This window comes from Ambystoma mexicanum, chromosome 8 (assembly GCF_040938575.1).
Source record: "Ambystoma mexicanum isolate Mex_15411 chromosome 8, UKY_AmexF1_1, whole genome shotgun sequence".
Lineage (NCBI taxonomy): Eukaryota > Metazoa > Chordata > Amphibia > Caudata > Ambystomatidae > Ambystoma > Ambystoma mexicanum.
In genome coordinates, this window is record NC_090929.1 from 1,263,208,698 (window position 1) to 1,263,225,563 (window position 16,866).

A 16,866-nucleotide genomic window follows, 5' to 3' on the forward strand; every position below is an offset into this window, starting at 1 on the left:
CACTCAGGAAGGACTCGATCCACTTGATAGAGTCCGTGGAGAAGTGAGCTGCAGAGTCAAGGTGCCGACATAGGACCTTGTGGTTGACCAGGTCGAAAGCAGCGGAGAGGTCGAGTAGGAGCAGGAGTACTATCCTTCCTTTGTCTCTCAACTCGTCTATTTGGGACTTAAGGTCGATTAGGGCAGTCTCAGTTCCGTGCAGTGGACGGAAGCCAGATTGTCTGTTGCCCAGGAGTTTGTGCAATTCTAAATGCTTCTGAATTTGAGTGTAGGCGGCCTTATCCAGTATTTTTAATAAAAATGGGACCGTGGTAATAGGCCGGTAGTTTGTAGGACTGAGGGGATCAAGTGTCTGTTTTTTGAGGAGTGGTAGCACCCAGGATTGCTTGAGGTTGGCAGGTATAGTACCTGTAGCAAATGAGGCATTTATCAGTTTGGTTATAAATGGGGAGAGTTCTCTAGCAGCATCTTTTATTAGCTGTGCAGGGCAGATATCACCTTTGCAGTTTGAAGGCTTCAGAGATAGGATGATTTTTTCTACCTCTAGGATGGACATTTTAGAGAAGTGAAATGTGGCATTATGTGCCGGTGGTAGCTCGTTGGGCAGGAGAGTGTTAGGCGAATGCAGTAAGTTTAGAGCCTTCTTTTTTAGTTCGATTTTATTCTGCAGTGTGTCAATTTTATGCGCTAAGGCTTGTTGTATATCTGTGCACCAGGATTTGTCCTTGGTGCAGACGTCCGGGATAGCAGTAGGGGACTCTAGTTCTTTGAGTATGCAGAAGAGTTCTTTCATGCTTGAGTTTGAATTAGCAATACGTTCATCGTAGGAGTCACGTTTTGCTTGTCAGATTTCCTTTTTGTAATGTGAGGAAAGTGCAGTTAATTTAGCTTTATTCTCACTAGAGGGGCATAGTCTCCAATTCGTTTCACTTTTGTTCTTTAAGGTGCGAAGGTCTTTGAGTTGTGGGGTGAACCATTTGTTTAGGTGGGCTATGGGCTTGCTCGGTCTAAGTTTGATAGGAGCAATTTTATCCAATGTGGTGAGCATGATATTGTTAAATTCCTGAACTAGGCTGTTGGGGTCGGGATTATCAGGCAGTGCATTGAGAGTAGGCAGTATGGCGGGGATGATTTTTTCTGCCGTAATACTTTTATTACTTCTGGTTGGGCATGGTGGCGCTCGTGGTCGAGCCGGTAGAGTGGGTCTGATAGTAGATAAGTGAAAGGAGATCAGAGAATGGTCTGTCCATGCTAAAGGCAGGATGGAAGTGATAGTGGCAGAGCAGTTAATGTCCGCTACCCAGTCCAATATTCTCCCTTTAAGGTGGGTGGGTGTAGTGACTTTTTGGGTAAGGCCTAATGCTTTGATCGTGTTGGCTATGTCTGTGGCATTTTTGTCCGTTTGATCGTTAAAACCTAAGTTGAAGTCACCTAGTATAAGTAGTTGCGTGGTAGGTTTCAGGTTGTTCATAATTATATTATGCAAGTCTTCCTCAAAGGTACCAAGAGGGCCGGGTGGTCTGTATATAAGGTGTATGGTAATGGATTGCGAGTTGTTTATCTGCATTTTGGCAGTGAGGGTTTCACATGAATGTAGAGGCTGGGTAGGGGCTAGTCTGAGACCAAGAGCCGTTTTAGAAATAATAGCAATGCCGCCACCTCGTGCATTATCACGGTCTTGTCTGATTATGGTGTAGCCATCAGGGATAGCTAGCATAAGGGCAGGTGCTGCTGCATTATGGAGCCAAGTTTCCGTAATTGCAAGATAATCCAGGTTCCCTTCCGTAATTAAATCGGCAATATCCGTAGCGTGAGCGACTAGAGATCTAACATTAAGGAGCGCTCCCTTGAGAGGGGGGCTTCAGGAGTTTTGTTAGCTCGGATAGGTTTGTCTACAGTGGGGGAAGCTTTGGGTTGGAGGTTAATAAACTGGGGGGTGTTCACATTCAAGGTAGATGTTTGAATGGGCCATTTAGATTGGCTAGGCAATAGTGGGCTAGGTTTGTAGTTAGTTTTGAGGTTGGAGGCCGGAAGGGTTCTTCTCCGTGGTTCGTGTAGTTTGGCTAGTTTTGCGCGGAGTCTGTTGTTTCTATTGGATGTGGTGCAGGGTAGGGAGGCATAGAGTGTTGTTTCTTGGGCCTCGCAGAATGTGGAGAGATTGGGTTGCATAGCGTTAGTAGTGAGTTGGCTAAAGTTTGAAGTAGGTGTTAGTGACTGAACGATGTGATCTTGACTGCTAGGGACAGCCTGTGTGACTGGAGCCATGGTACAGAGGGCTAATGGTAGGTGTAGCATCCTCCCAGTTCCAGTGGGCGGAGAATGTGGTCTAATGGCGACCATAGGGCATAGCACAGGGCACAACATAAGTCAAGTAACGACCAAAGGGCGCAGCATGGGTCAGATGTGGTCTAGTGGCGACCCTAGGGCACAACACAGGGCTCAGCATAGGTCTGGTGTGGTCTAATAGTAACCAGAGGGCGCAACACAAGGCACAACATAAGTCAAATAGCGACCAAAGGGCGCAACATAGGTTAAATGAGGTCTAATGGCGACCATGAGGCACAGCACAGGGCACAACATAAGTCAAGTAGCGACCAAAGGGCGCAGCATAGGTTAAATGAGGTCTAATGGCGACCATGAGGCACAACACAGGGCACAGCATTAGTCAAGTAGCGACCAGAGGGCGCAGCATGGGTTAAATGAGGTCTAATGGCGACCATGAGGCACAACACAGCGCACAACATTAGTCAAGTAGCGACCAGAGGGCGCAGCATGGATTAAATGAGGTCTAATGGCGACCATGGGGCACAACACAGGGCTCAGCATAGGTCCAGTGTGGTCTAATAGTAACCAAAGGGCGCAATTCAAGGCACAACATAAGTCAAGTAGCGACCAAAGGGCGGAGCATAGGTTGAATGAGGTCTAATGGCGACCATGAGGCACAACACAGGGCACAGCATTAGTCAAGTAGCGACCAGAGGGCGGAGCATGGGTTAAATGAGGTCTAATGGCGACCATGAGGCACAACACAGGGCACAACATAAGTCAAGTAGCGACCAAAGGACGCAGCATAGGTTAAGTTAGGTCTAATGGCGACCATGAGGCACAACACAGCGCACACCATTAGTCAAGTAGCGACCAGAGGGCGCAGCATGGATGAAATGAGGTCTAATGGCGACCATGGGGCACAACACAGGGCTTAGCGTAGGTCCGGTGTGGTCTAATAGTAACCAAAGGGCGCAACACAAGGCACAACATACGTCAAGTAGCGACCAGAGGGCGCAGCATGGATTAAATGAGGTCTAATGGCGACCATGGGGCACAACACAGGGCTCAGCATAGGTCCGGTGTGGTCTAATAGTAACCAAAGGGCGCAACACAAGGCACAACATAAGTCAAATAGCGACCAGAGGGCGCAGCATGGATTAAATGAGGTCTAATGGCGACCATGGGGCACAACACAGGGCTCAGCATAGGTCCGGTGTGGTCTAATAGTAACCAAAGGGCGCAACACAAGGCACAACATAAGTAAAATAGCGACCAGAGGGCGCAGCATAGGTTGAATGAGGTCTAATGGCGACCATGAGGCACAACACAGGGCACAGCATTAGTCAAGTAGCGACCAGAGGGCGAAGCATGGGTTAAATGAGGTCTAATGGCGACCATGAGGCACAACACAGGGCACAACATAAGTCAAGTAGCGACCAAAGGACGCAGCATAGGTTAAGTGAGGTCTAATGGCGACCATGAGGCACAACACAGCGCACAACATTAGTCAAGTAGCGACCAGAGGGCGCAGCATGGATTAAATGAGGTCTAATGGCGACCATGGGGCACAACACAGGGCTCAGCATAGGTCCGGTGTAGTCTAATAGTAACCAAAGGGCGCAACACAAGGCACAACATAAGTCAAATAGCGACCAGAGGGCGCAGCATGGATTAAATGAGGTCTAATGGCGACCATGGGGCACAACACAGGGCTCAGCATAGGTCCGGTGTGGTCTAATAGTAACCAAAGGGCGCAACACAAGGCACAACATACGTCAAGTAGCGACCAGAGGGCGCAGCATGGATTAAATGAGGTCTAATGGCGACTATGGGGCACAACACAAGGCTCAGCATAGGTTGGATGGGAGTCTGAACATGACCATGGGGCACACATGTAATACTTTGGAAGAGCAGTTCCCTTTAAGATATCACGATAGCAGAAATGCAAAAAGCAAAAAGAGTATTAGGCTACCTAGATTCGAATGTTCGCAGTTATAACGTGCATGCATGGCATTTGGCAGACAAATGTATCAGAGTGTTGGGCTACCTAGATTCGAATTTTCACAATTATGACGTGAATTGCATTTCTCTGGCTCATGCCAGTATTCGCCTACAAACCTGCGTCATGTGACATGGATTAAAGTACAGTATGCCACATAAGGGCTCGCCTAGCAGGTGAGTACATATGTTAGTGGTAATTCATAGTAGATAGGGAGCCGTTTCAGAGTTAGGTGGCAAAGCAAATCACTGTAGCAGCAGGTGCAGAGTCAGATAGCAGGCAATGTGACTCTTGCACGTCGGGGAAGGCAACCCCCACGGGTGGGGGGAAATAGATGAGGTAGTGATCGAAGTTGGGCAAGTGCTAGGACCACGCCGGGTTGAAGGGTGATTATTATTCAGATTGGTATGTGGATAGTCTTGTGGGCACACAATAAGGTTAGATAGCTTACCCAAGAGCGGTGAACCAGGTGTGAATGCCGCTTGCTGGGTAGTCCATAGGGTGACACGCAGAGTTCCTGGCCCAGGCTCAGGCAAGCTCACGACAGGCTCAGGACAGGAGCCTTGTACACCGTGCCTTCGACACAGGTGCCGGCTTCCGCCTACCGGTGGAGAGGACGGAGGGATATGGCCGGGTAAACCAATCACCAGCAGCTCAGTTGTAGGGCTCCTCTGGTTTAGGCAAAACACGGCGCCATCTTGGAAAAGCGAAGTGTGCCTTCGGGTAAAGCGTAGTGCATTTAAACAGCACTTTTTGTAGAAATGCAGCAGATGTTCTGGACGAAAAGGTGCACAGTTGCACTCGCCTTGGAATCAGGCGAATTGTGGTGATTTATGGCAGATAAATCGTGGCGATGAGCGGAGGTGACACACTCAGCCCAGTGAAGCCCACGGGCTTACCTCATGGTCGAGGGGGCTCCCAGCTGCTCCTGCAGCGCGGATGCCGGGGGGGGAGAGCTTCTGCTCGATCCCGGGCAGCGTGTTCCGAAGGGAAGAGGTAGTGAATGAAGGCAGGCTCAGGACAGGAGCCTTGTACACCGTGCCTATCTTTTGTCCTATTGACTTTGGCCCTAAGCCTTTTTGATTTGATTCCATCACTGTAGTTCCTCTTTCTAGATTGCCCTGCTTACTTACCTGTTGGTGCTGTTCAATTTCTGCCTAACCTTGTCTTTCCCTCCATTTTTAATTTCTGGAGTGCCATTTTGCTCCCACTTCATTTGTGAGTTTAACCTGTCTAGAATATATTGGGAGTGGTGTGGTGTATTAAGAGTGTGATTTTTAAACTGCTTTACTTTAGTGAAACGTTATACAACTGATGTGTAAATAAATGTATATTCTTTTACTCAGAAACCTTGAGTCATTGTTTGTTTGAATCATAGTAATTGCTGTCCTTTGTGTAGCTATTGATACTGCTCACTTGCTCTTGAGATAAATCTGGCTGCTCAGCATCGATACCACTTTTACTGTGTAGTACAGGCTTGTACCAAAGGTGAATTTGTACTGTCACTTGTAGTCTTAATTGTGTGTGGTGTTCCCAAAGGGTACTGCATATAATTCTGCCTAACAAACATGACCGTACACAGTGTTGTGAGTGCATTGATCTTGCTAGTGTGTAGATGCAGCTAAATGTGCTACACAGTAGTGGCATGCCGAAGCGCAAGGCCTTCCCAGCCGTGTCTCCATGCATGTAATACATACATTGCAAACAATACTACATGTATTTGGGCCTGCAGAAAACTCAATCCACTTGTACCAGAATGCACCACATAATAGTGACAATGAATGACTTTCAAAAACACAGTAAAGTAAAAACACAAGTCATGATGGCCAGCCAAAGATAAAACTATCTGCTGCACTGAAATGATTTGAGGCTGCACACACATTTCACAGGTACACCGCTGGTCAGTGCGCTTGTCATGTCTTCTTAAGGGACACATTCAAGTAGAATGCGTTTAGTACACATTTACAAAATGCAACAATCCTTAACTACCACCAATACCTGATTAAAACCTGGTGGCCTCGCACAATTAAGCTTTAATCACCCATGCAAGCACCCACCCAGCCGTAATGCTATTATGTAACCCTTTACCCCTCACACATACAACCGATCGATACGTGTCCTCGTCATATGTGTTACGATGTAGATGGATGTGTACATGAAGTCCTGTAGATGGAGACTGCATACCGTTAATACCACTAAAAAACAAATGGAAATCATGTGAATGTCTAAAGTCCCACTCTATAGGCACAGTCCACTTTGATTGGTAACACATTAATGACATTTACATACATTGGTGTCAGTTGTACAGGATTTGTCAGAGGGCAGGTTGACAGTGAATGGTCTATGTGACAGCAACTGCACAAACCCCCCACCCTCCCCACATGCATCCGGCCTAAGTTCCCTTACGGGTACATATGAAATAACCTATGCCACGTAAAGTATTAATTCCCTGTGCATGGTAGTCTTCGCAAATGAACACTGTACAGCCTGTGCCAACATAAAATGATGCAGGTACATCCAGTTGGTGGGGCTGCTTGGCGGGGCTGCTTGGCTGCATGTGCATCCTGCCGGCGGGGGGGGCTGGCCCAAAGGTGTTGTTGCACGCTCCGGTCTGGTGGCGGATGTGCTGGCATCCTGGCTCGAGGTGGTGGTTTCCCTACGGTGGGCCATGCCCTGGTGCACCTGGATGTGGTTGCCACTTCCCCGTCATTGTCAAATGTTGTGCTTGTGGGGGACAGTGAGGCAGGGCATCAGTGATGGGTGTGGATCCATCAGACAGACATAAATGCTAGTACTTTCAGAATTATGTGCATTGCCATGGACATGGTGGAGGGCATGGCATGGTGCACACACGCATGTATGTGGGATGCAGTGTGGGTGCATGTTTGGTGTGCGGCCATGGTGTGCGCAGTGTTTGTTGACTGGGATAGTGGTGTTTACCAGTTTGGGTGTTATGGGCATGCCCAACAAGCTGTGTGACATGTTGTGTTTGATTGTGAAACGGTTGTGTTTCATTTGTGATTGCAAGCATGCTGAGTTCAAGTTCACCGAACCTTGGCTTGCAGCGACGAACTGCAGGTAGTCTTGCAGACATGTCTATCGGTGTTGGACAGCTGCTCAGGTTTTCACTCACACTCCTGTGCACTGAGGATTGCAATGGATTGTGTTGGTTTTAATGGCCGCCGGTACACTCCTGTTCTGGCAATTGGCAATGACGTTATTTCCGGTGCAGGTAACACGGTACCAGTAACAGTGGAATGCGCGAAGTCGGAGTCAGCGTCAGCTGGGGGTTTTGGGTCCGTTACAGGCATGCTGGTGCTACCATTTCCGGCATACCGGAATGCGCATGCACGCTGACTCAGACTCTACCGTTGATTCCGGCAGCAGTGCTATATGGACACGGTAGCAGCGGCATGCCGGTAATTTTGTTTTTTTTACTCGCAAACTCGTAATGACGTCCATAGTTTCCTAGTACTGACAGTCTGAAGGACCTGTCAGTTTCCCCATAACAAGTTAGCAAAAGCCCAGGGAAGTTCAGCTGGAGGCCGGGCTCCACTGGTAAAAGTCAGGTTAGGATAGCCAAACAAAAGCAAAAAGTTTGGGGGGGTCCCTAGATGGAGGGGAAACTGCACATAAATGAAATCTTTCTTTTTTTTTAAATTCTTTATTTGCATTTGGTTCAATTACATAAAACAATTTCATGTAGAACCCTTACAAAATCTAAAATCTTAAAATTAACCATTAATCAATCATATCAACTACATAAATAACTCTAATTCCTTCTCAATATGCTTACAAAAACTTGCCAGCTCATAAATTAAGGGTTTATGTAGTCCCTGCATCATTCTAGACCACAAGGCTTCGAAACAGTCCTCATATTCAATATTCACAAATTTCATAAATCTAAGTGTCCTTATGTTCTTAAAATGTGGACAATACAATATAAGGTGTTTCAATGTTTCATCGGGTTCGTTGCATTCGTCAAAGCGACATCCCACACAATAGTTTGATTCATTCGTTTTCCAGTTCTTAGTTCTTTCTCTTGTGTGGTATAGATTCAATCTATAACGAATATATACCTTTCGAGTGTATTCACAAGGAAATAACGTAACATCATATCGTGGGATGCGCGGTTTGACATATAAACCATATTCTTTATATAGCCGGTAGGTCATGATTGTATCAATAGTTGCACACCAATATTTCAAAGAGCTTTTTTTTGGCAAAGCAAGGGCGATATTGTATATCATCAACAGTGATGTTTGCATTACCTAATATTTGTTGCATTTTCGAATGGTAATTGAAAAAAGAATTGCAGGTTTGAGAGCCCAGCATTTTGTTCATGTCCATATACAATGAATTAGTAGGTGGGTAAAGTATCTTGACATAATTGGACAACTGTCTCCATTTCCATCGAGTTGAAAGTGATACCAGCTCCAAATCATGTCAGATGATGGCATTTGGAACTGACATTGGTAAGAACATTGCGGATTTCAGAAGAGAGCCCTGTAAGCTATCATGCATAATGGTCATGTCGCATAAGCAGACATCAAGTGTGTAAAGTATGACACTTTCAATTTTTAATGTCATGAATTCTATTAGCGGGATTAAGGAAAATTTGCAATACCAGGTATATATCTTTTTCAATTGAGACAGTAATGGTCGAGTCTTACTTTTAATAATTGCAGACCATGAATTAATGGAGTTTAAGGCTGATATATAATAAATACCCTAAGTAAATTGCATTATTAACACAAAAGATTTGTGTATCCATTATTTGCCATCTGAAATTGCCTCTTTTAGATTTCACTCCTAATTTCATGATGGCAGTTTTAGCTGGGTTAGACGTCAGATTATGTGCTTTTGCAAATGTCTCAAAAAGTGAAAGTTTGGTTTGAAGCCCTGCCGGGGTAGGGTCAAACAAAATAATATCATCTGCAAAAGCAATCCATTTCAGATGAATACTCCCAACTTTAACAGAGAACAATTTCCCATTTTCCCAATTCTCACCCAAATCAGATAGATAAAGATTAAACACGGTGGCCGCAAGGTTGCAACCCTGTTTCAGGGCAATTTCTGTACAGATTGGAGCAGTAGTACCACCTTCTGGTGAAATTCTTATTCTATACGATTTATTCGTATGCAGCTTTATAATCCAATACAACAAAACAGTTGGAATCCCTAGCTTCATCATTTTCTTCCATAACAAGTTACGAACAACAGTATCAAAAGCTGAGCTCATATCGATAATCGCTATATAAACAGGGTTAGAATTCTTATCTTTTACTCCAGCAATAACATGTGACATAATACTTGCATTTAGGGTTGTGCTCATGTTCTTCCTAAAACCAGTTTGAAATCTTGAGTATAAGCCATTAACCTCAATAACTCTCTCGAGTTCATGTAAAAGAAGGATCGCAAAGATCTTAGCATCGGTGTCGATTAGGGATATTGGACGATAATTCTCTGGCCGAGATGGATCACCCTTTTTGAATATGGGAACTATATTTGCAGTTAGCCATGAGGATGGAACATCCCCAGACTTGAAGATAGTATCGAATTTATTTTTTATGTCAGCCCACAGCACGGGATCCGCCTTATAAAGACATGGGGGGAGGCCATCTGGTCCTGCAGCTTTTGAGTATGACAGCCTGGAAATTGCCCAGGTAATATTGCTGAGTTCCACTTCAACCTTGGAATATTGTGATATTCCAGAGAAACATTTGGGACAAGCCGAAATTTGCAAGGCAATTGGTATTTAACCTTTATAAATGTTTGCCATATTTGATCAGGAATACAGTTCAGAGAGAACAGTGCGACACATTTATTGTCAGCTTTCAAGGTACGCCAAATTACGTGTGTATCATAGGACGTGATGGCGCGAATTAATGCACAATTCACCTCATTGTATCTTAAGATGTGGGCAAATCTTAAATTTTGTTTATATACAGAATTTTATTCCGCCTTGCCTTACTATCTTCGGTGCCCAAATTGCTTCTCTTCAAATATCTAAGTGCCCTATTAGTATCCCTTTTCAGTAATTTGCATGTGTGATCGTATAAATATGTATGTTTCACATTGTTTTGAATTTTACAAAACCGCGCAAGTGCTATAGTAACCATTTCAGAGTATTGCGCGCCAGATATTTTTCCAAGATTTCCCCTGCTTGTCTGGTCCTCTCGATTTCTAAAGATATATGTTTTACAACATGATTGCACATCCCTTGATTCCATCTAATAGAATGCTGAAGTCGATTGGTTTCCACCACTCCCAATGTTGTATTTGGCCTGAGCTTTTGACATTTCAAATTTAAGAATGTAGAGCTGTGCATGGTCACCAATCTCTATCTGGCCTATTTCTAGCGGTGCCATATGCATAATAAGTTTGTGAGAAACATATATAAAATCTATCATTGAGTTCCTCGTGCCTCTTGCACACGTTACTTTAGATTTCATGTCATTTATGACCATTAAATCCATATCCCACTCAGTGAGGAGTTCTCTAAACTTAGCTCCTTTACTACATGAAAGAGTGGAGGATTTGGATATATGGCTCTCAGTCAAATCTCTGTAATCACAATTAAAGTCACCACCTATAATAATTTCACAAGTCTGATACCTAGCAGATATATGTTCTAAACACATATCCAATTCATCCAACATCTCATCAACTGTTGAAGAGGCAGGATTCCAGTATAAGGAAAGTATCATTAATGAGGAATATTTAAGTGATGGTATAGTAAAATGAATCCCCAATATACTTGCAGATTCCCAAACCAATTCCGATTGAGCCTTCAAAGATATATTAACTGCAACCGCCAAGCCCCCAGATGGACGCCCTTGCAGAGATCTCTTTGCGGGCAAAGAAAAGGTTGAGTATCCAGGAATCAAAAGTAGTTCAGTTTTCATAGTTTCTTGTGCCATTATTATTGTTGGTCGGTCCTCAAAGGTTAATACAGAGTGCCATTTCATTAAGTTTACATATCCACAAGAGTTCCAAGATATAATTTTTATACCTATCTTGTTGGGTGGCTATGTAACAGAGATGTTTTAGGACACAAAATCGCTGATAGCATGGGTTCCAACCATGGTAAACCTTTAAATTGGCTACTGATTTCAATATTTCCAACATTTCACCTTCTAAACCTGCTTCTGAATGCATGCTAGATCTACCTACTTCTGTGAGCTTTTCAACACCCTTACCCGGGGGTTCTAAAAATTCTATAGCCTCCACCTCGGATTGAAAAGTAAGCAGCACAAGGCCCTCATTTTTTATTTCCTCACGGCTAAACCAGATAAATTTCATTATAGCCTCAGAGCTGAGATAACAAACAGCCCTGTGATTATTTGCTCTTGCCAAAGAGATCCTTGTAATATCTTCAGATTTTATCATTCTCAACTGAGGTATGTTTGAGAACACGGGTAATATAAAGGATCTATTAATGCGATTGTCCGCCAAATCCTTTCCATCCCCCTCAAATCCAATGATATACTGTCTTTCAAATTCAATTTGTTGAGAGGCCTAGTTGAATTTATATTTATTGCTGTATCTCTTAGGGTAACTGCTTTCGAAGAAGCACTAGTAACCACATGAGGAAACTATAGCGGTAAAGTTCTGCTAATACTGTTGACATTTTGATTAATCTCAAATTAGAGTTTGCTCTTGCTGTCAAGTGATTCATCATCGCTGTATAAATGACCCTTGTTAACCTTGATTTCAGATAAGGACCTACTTAATGCAGGACCGTGAATTGATATATGACTAGGGACACGCAAAGTTTCCATAAGATTCACATTATTAGCTTTATTGATTGTTAAGTTCCCAAGCGGGGTAATAGAGGGTGCCACAGCCACTTCAGTTCTTTTCCCCTTACCGTTTACCACTACTAAATTCTTATTTTTGTTCAGTATACAATCACCAGACATCAATGATTCATCTCGTGTTGCTTTCATTTTATTACCGATACTATTTCCTGCTTCTAATAGTTTTTCTTTACTCACCATAAATTCATTAATTACATTTGTACCTTTGTTCAGAACATTGGTACATACCTCACTATAAGATTTCCTTATGGGTATATTTAAAGAGACACTGCCACGTGAATCAGGATATTTCGTGTGGCTTTTTGACGTGCAGCGTCTACCTACAATAGGAAAATAATTACTTAAGTTAGGTTTTACCGAAGTTTTAATAGTCAGATCAATATCATTCATTTCATTTTCTTTTTCATATATTACATGGGCCTTTGGGATTGTTATACTTGTATTTAGTTGTGTTACAGTTTTACAAGTTATTGATTTCTGAGACACTGCTTTTACCAATTTTGTGTTGCTAGTTTTAATAGTTCCCTTCTTAGAATACATGTCTTCCTTCATTAAAGGGGGATTGCCAAGACTTCCACTTCTCGGTTCCACTGATACATTAATTGCAGGTGTAAGTGCATCTTGACTCTCTTTGGACAATTGTTCCAAATCAATATGCTCCTCATCTGTTAATTCTAAGTTAGCAGTTGATTTTAAATCTTTTGCTGTTGATTCATTCTTTGCGGCTTCGTTCCTTCTTTTAGCAAGTCTTTTTAAAGCACGCAAATGCATCCTTTTAGCCCGACGAGACATAAAAGTGGGAGTTACTTCAATAGATAAGTTTGCATTCTCCGCCTTTTTATGTTTTTCGATTTCATCCAGCAAAACAGATGGACTATCAGACCTAGCTGGAGATGAAGCCACAACAGATGGACTAGCCGGCATAGCTGGAGGCGGAGCCATATTCAGTAATTGTGTAAGAATTGTGTTATTCAATACTGCTATTGAAGCTTTGATCTCTCTCAAATCATTGTCACAATTACACTTTAAGGGCTCAGGTGATGCACTAGTTAACTGTGTAGGGTGGTCCCCCTCATAACAGCCAGGTTGCAAACATTGCGTGCTTTTCTCATGGCTCACATCGCGAGCCTCGTCTGTTCCTCGACCTCATATTTCATGTTGCATAGATCTCAGGGTATCGATGGCAATTATAAATCCCTCAATTTTGTCCATCTTAGAGCATAAATGATGCATAATTACCTTTATTTCCTTTAATTCCAAATGAGTGAGTTCATGACCCTTATCAAGAAGATCCAATATTTTTGTAATTACTGGTAGGGGACTAGGTGATTGATGTTCTAATCCGCTCCCATCAGATGTCCCCCGCTCAGGATGATCATGTAACAATATGCTTTGATCTTTAACTTGCTCAGGAGAATACTATAAAGCGTGCGGAATCACTTCAGAAACTTCTTCGCCTATTGTTTCATTATGAGCTTTAGTAATATCATCTCTACGAGTTGTTATTTAGATGGCCGCATTAGATGATCTATATACAAGTGGGGTCATCATGTTGATAGACTGATTGACCTGTTCATCTAATTCGGCCATTTTCCTCATAGTGATCTTAAACTGATCTTCATTAGAAGTGCATGACATCAATGGAGTTGTACAGCCACTCAGGCTTTCCCTAGTACACTCCTTTTCCTCCTCTGTTATGAGGGCATATGTACTAGCAGGAGAAATGGCATGAACCTGAGCCAAATGAGTAGCATATATAGGAGTATTTATGCAATTCAAAGTATCAGCTTTAGGTACCGCTGCTAAAGTGTTTGTAGTTGATGACTCATTGTTACAAGTACTTCCTTTACACACAAGGGAGTCAATATTAGAAACAGTAAGAGCTTTCATTATTGCCTCAGTGCAACGCCCACTCCGTAGGCCATTAGCCATTGTTATAATGCAGGTAGTTACACTTATAGGGTGTATGGAAAAGAGACAATATTCTCAACCTAGTAAGCAATACCAAGAATGAGCAATGTCCAATGTAAAAACCCAACTCAATACACAATAATGACCTAATAAAATCAAGTTAACACATTAAAAGGTTAGTAGTGCCCAACACGTCAATTGATCAAGAAAAATATCTAAAATACTCGGCCAGTGCTTCACCAATACATATCAAAAATACGCTAAAATGTTTGATCATAAAAAAATAACCAAGGTGGGCGTCACAACCACAAAAATGTGTCAATATGCGACTAAAAACGGTCACTTTTGCACCAGCTTGGTCGGCGATTGTGCTTCCAAGTACACTTCTAACACTTTCAAGGAGCTCACCAATGTTACAGAATCACAAACTCCAGTATCTCCAGCTACACCAGACAATACAGTACTTAGATGCAGGACTCGACTCAAGGTGCTTGTCAGGTATCGCAATTAGAATAAAATCCAGAGGGAATCAGAGCAAAAGTCCACCACAGTCTCCCGTCTGAGTGCGCCGCCAAACAGCCGCACAACAGCCAGTGGGCTTGTCTCCGAAGGGCTTAGCGCCGCTCGGGCGGCTCTGGCTGTATTAAATATCCGGTATGAGATCACGTGATGAGTCACGTGACACAGCCTTGGCCTGCCTCCTCCAGGAAGCAGGTGAGCGCACAACGAAAGCAACGCTCCCAGTTCCGTGAGCTGCAGCTGTCAGTGCAATAAACAATCTGATTGTAGTTCAGTCCTCAGCAGGAGAAAATAGTGCGCCGCTCGGGCGGCTCTGGCCGTATTAAATATCCGGTATGAGATCACGTGATGAGTCACGTGCCACAGCCTTGGCCCGCCTCCTCCAGGAAGCAGGTGCGTGCACAACAAGAGCAACACTCGCAGTGCCGTGAGCTGCAGCTGTCAGTGCAATAAACGATCTGATTGTAGTTCAGTCCTCAGCAGGAGAAAATAGTGCACCGCTCGGGCGGCTCTGGCCGTATTAAATATCAGATATGAGATCACGTGATGAGTCAAGTGACACAGTCTTGGCCCGCCTCCTCCAGGAAGCAGGTGAGTGCACGACAAGAGCAACGCTCGCAGTGCCGTGAGCTGCAGCTGTCAGTGCAATAAACGATCTGATTGTAGTTCAGTCCTCAGCAGGAGAAAATAGTGCCTAAATCTTTCCTAACACTCACCACTCCCAGACTAAGGACAGGGGGAACTAATCCACCTCTGGATAGGCCTCATGTTCAGGTCGGTTAAACATTCTGGACAACCCATCTGCATTGCTATGTTGGACACCTGGCCTGTGCTCAATCGTGAAGTCAAACCCTTGCAGGCTTATGGACCACCTGAGCAACTTTTGATTCTTTCCCTTCATGTTCATCAGCCACTTTAAGAGCTTATGGTCAGTTTGCACAGTCAAGTGGGTCACATAGAGGTAGGGCCCTAGCTTCCTTAGGGCCCACATGACAAAGAAACATTCTTTCTCCACAGTGGACCACCTGAGCTCTCTGTCCTTAAACTGGCGACTAATTAATCCAATCGGATGTTCCTTGCCTTTATCATCTATCTGTTATAGTACAGTACCTATCCCAGTGTCAGGGGCATCCGTCTGCACAATTAAAGCATGTTTCTAGTCAGGGGCCCTGAGAACAGGGCCCTAGCACAGGGAGTCTTTTAAGCCATTGAAGACCTTATCACACTCCTCAGACCAAGAGACCTTCTTAGGCTTCTTTGGAGTGGTGACAGTAGTCAGAGGGGCATCTATGCTGCCATAGTCTGCCATGAAATTTCGGTAGTGCCCAGTGAGTCATAAGAAGGCTCTCACTTGAGTGTGTGTAGTTGGGGTAGGCCAGTCCTGTACTGCTTGTACTTTACTGAATAGAGGCTGAATCATCCCTCCACCTACTTCATGTCCAAGGTTGACCAATGACCCTTGACTAATCTGGCACTTGCTGGCCTTTATGGTCAAGTGGGCCTTCTGAAGAGCCTGCAACTGTTTTGCGTCTGTTTGGCTATATGTGGGAAGCACTATCACTTGTGTCTTCCTGGCCCTCTTAGCAAAAACAAGTGATGGGACTCAGACGAGCAAAAATAAAACACATAAACTATATAATATCATAAAACAAATGGCTCGTTATAGGCCCTTTATTCATTTATTCACTATATATATATATATATTCCAACGATTTATTTTCTGCCCAAAGTACACAAAAGCTGGACAAGACCTCCAGGCAGACCTATTGTCACACTATGCGGGGCACTGTTGGAAAACCTATCGCGGTTTGTGGATGAAACACTGATTACTTTTGTTACCACCTTGCCCTCCTACTTAAGGGACACTAAGGATTTTTTGAGCAGAATAGAGGGTATCCCATGGGAAACTTCCTACTTGTTAACAACTCTAGATGTGGTCTCTCTCTACACTTCAATTCGACACGAAGATGGTCTCAAAGCTTGCGAGCATTTTTTGTACACCAGGTCTATGAACTATATGCAACATGGCACCATGATATTGGAGATGATCAGATTTTGCTTAACCAATAATTGTTTTTTGTTTAACAAGGAGTATTTTATCCAACTTCAAGGCACTGCCATGGGCACCACGTTTGCTCCCTCATATGTTAATCTAACCATGGGGTGGTGGGAGAAGTTTGTTGTCTGGCATTCAGGCAACACTTTATACACAGACAAAATAATCTTATGGCTGCGATATATTGATGATCTGTTTGTGATCTGGGATGGCAATGATCAAGAATGGCTAGACTTTGTGAGGATGCTAAACATTAATAATTTAAACCTCCAATTTACTGAGAACCATAG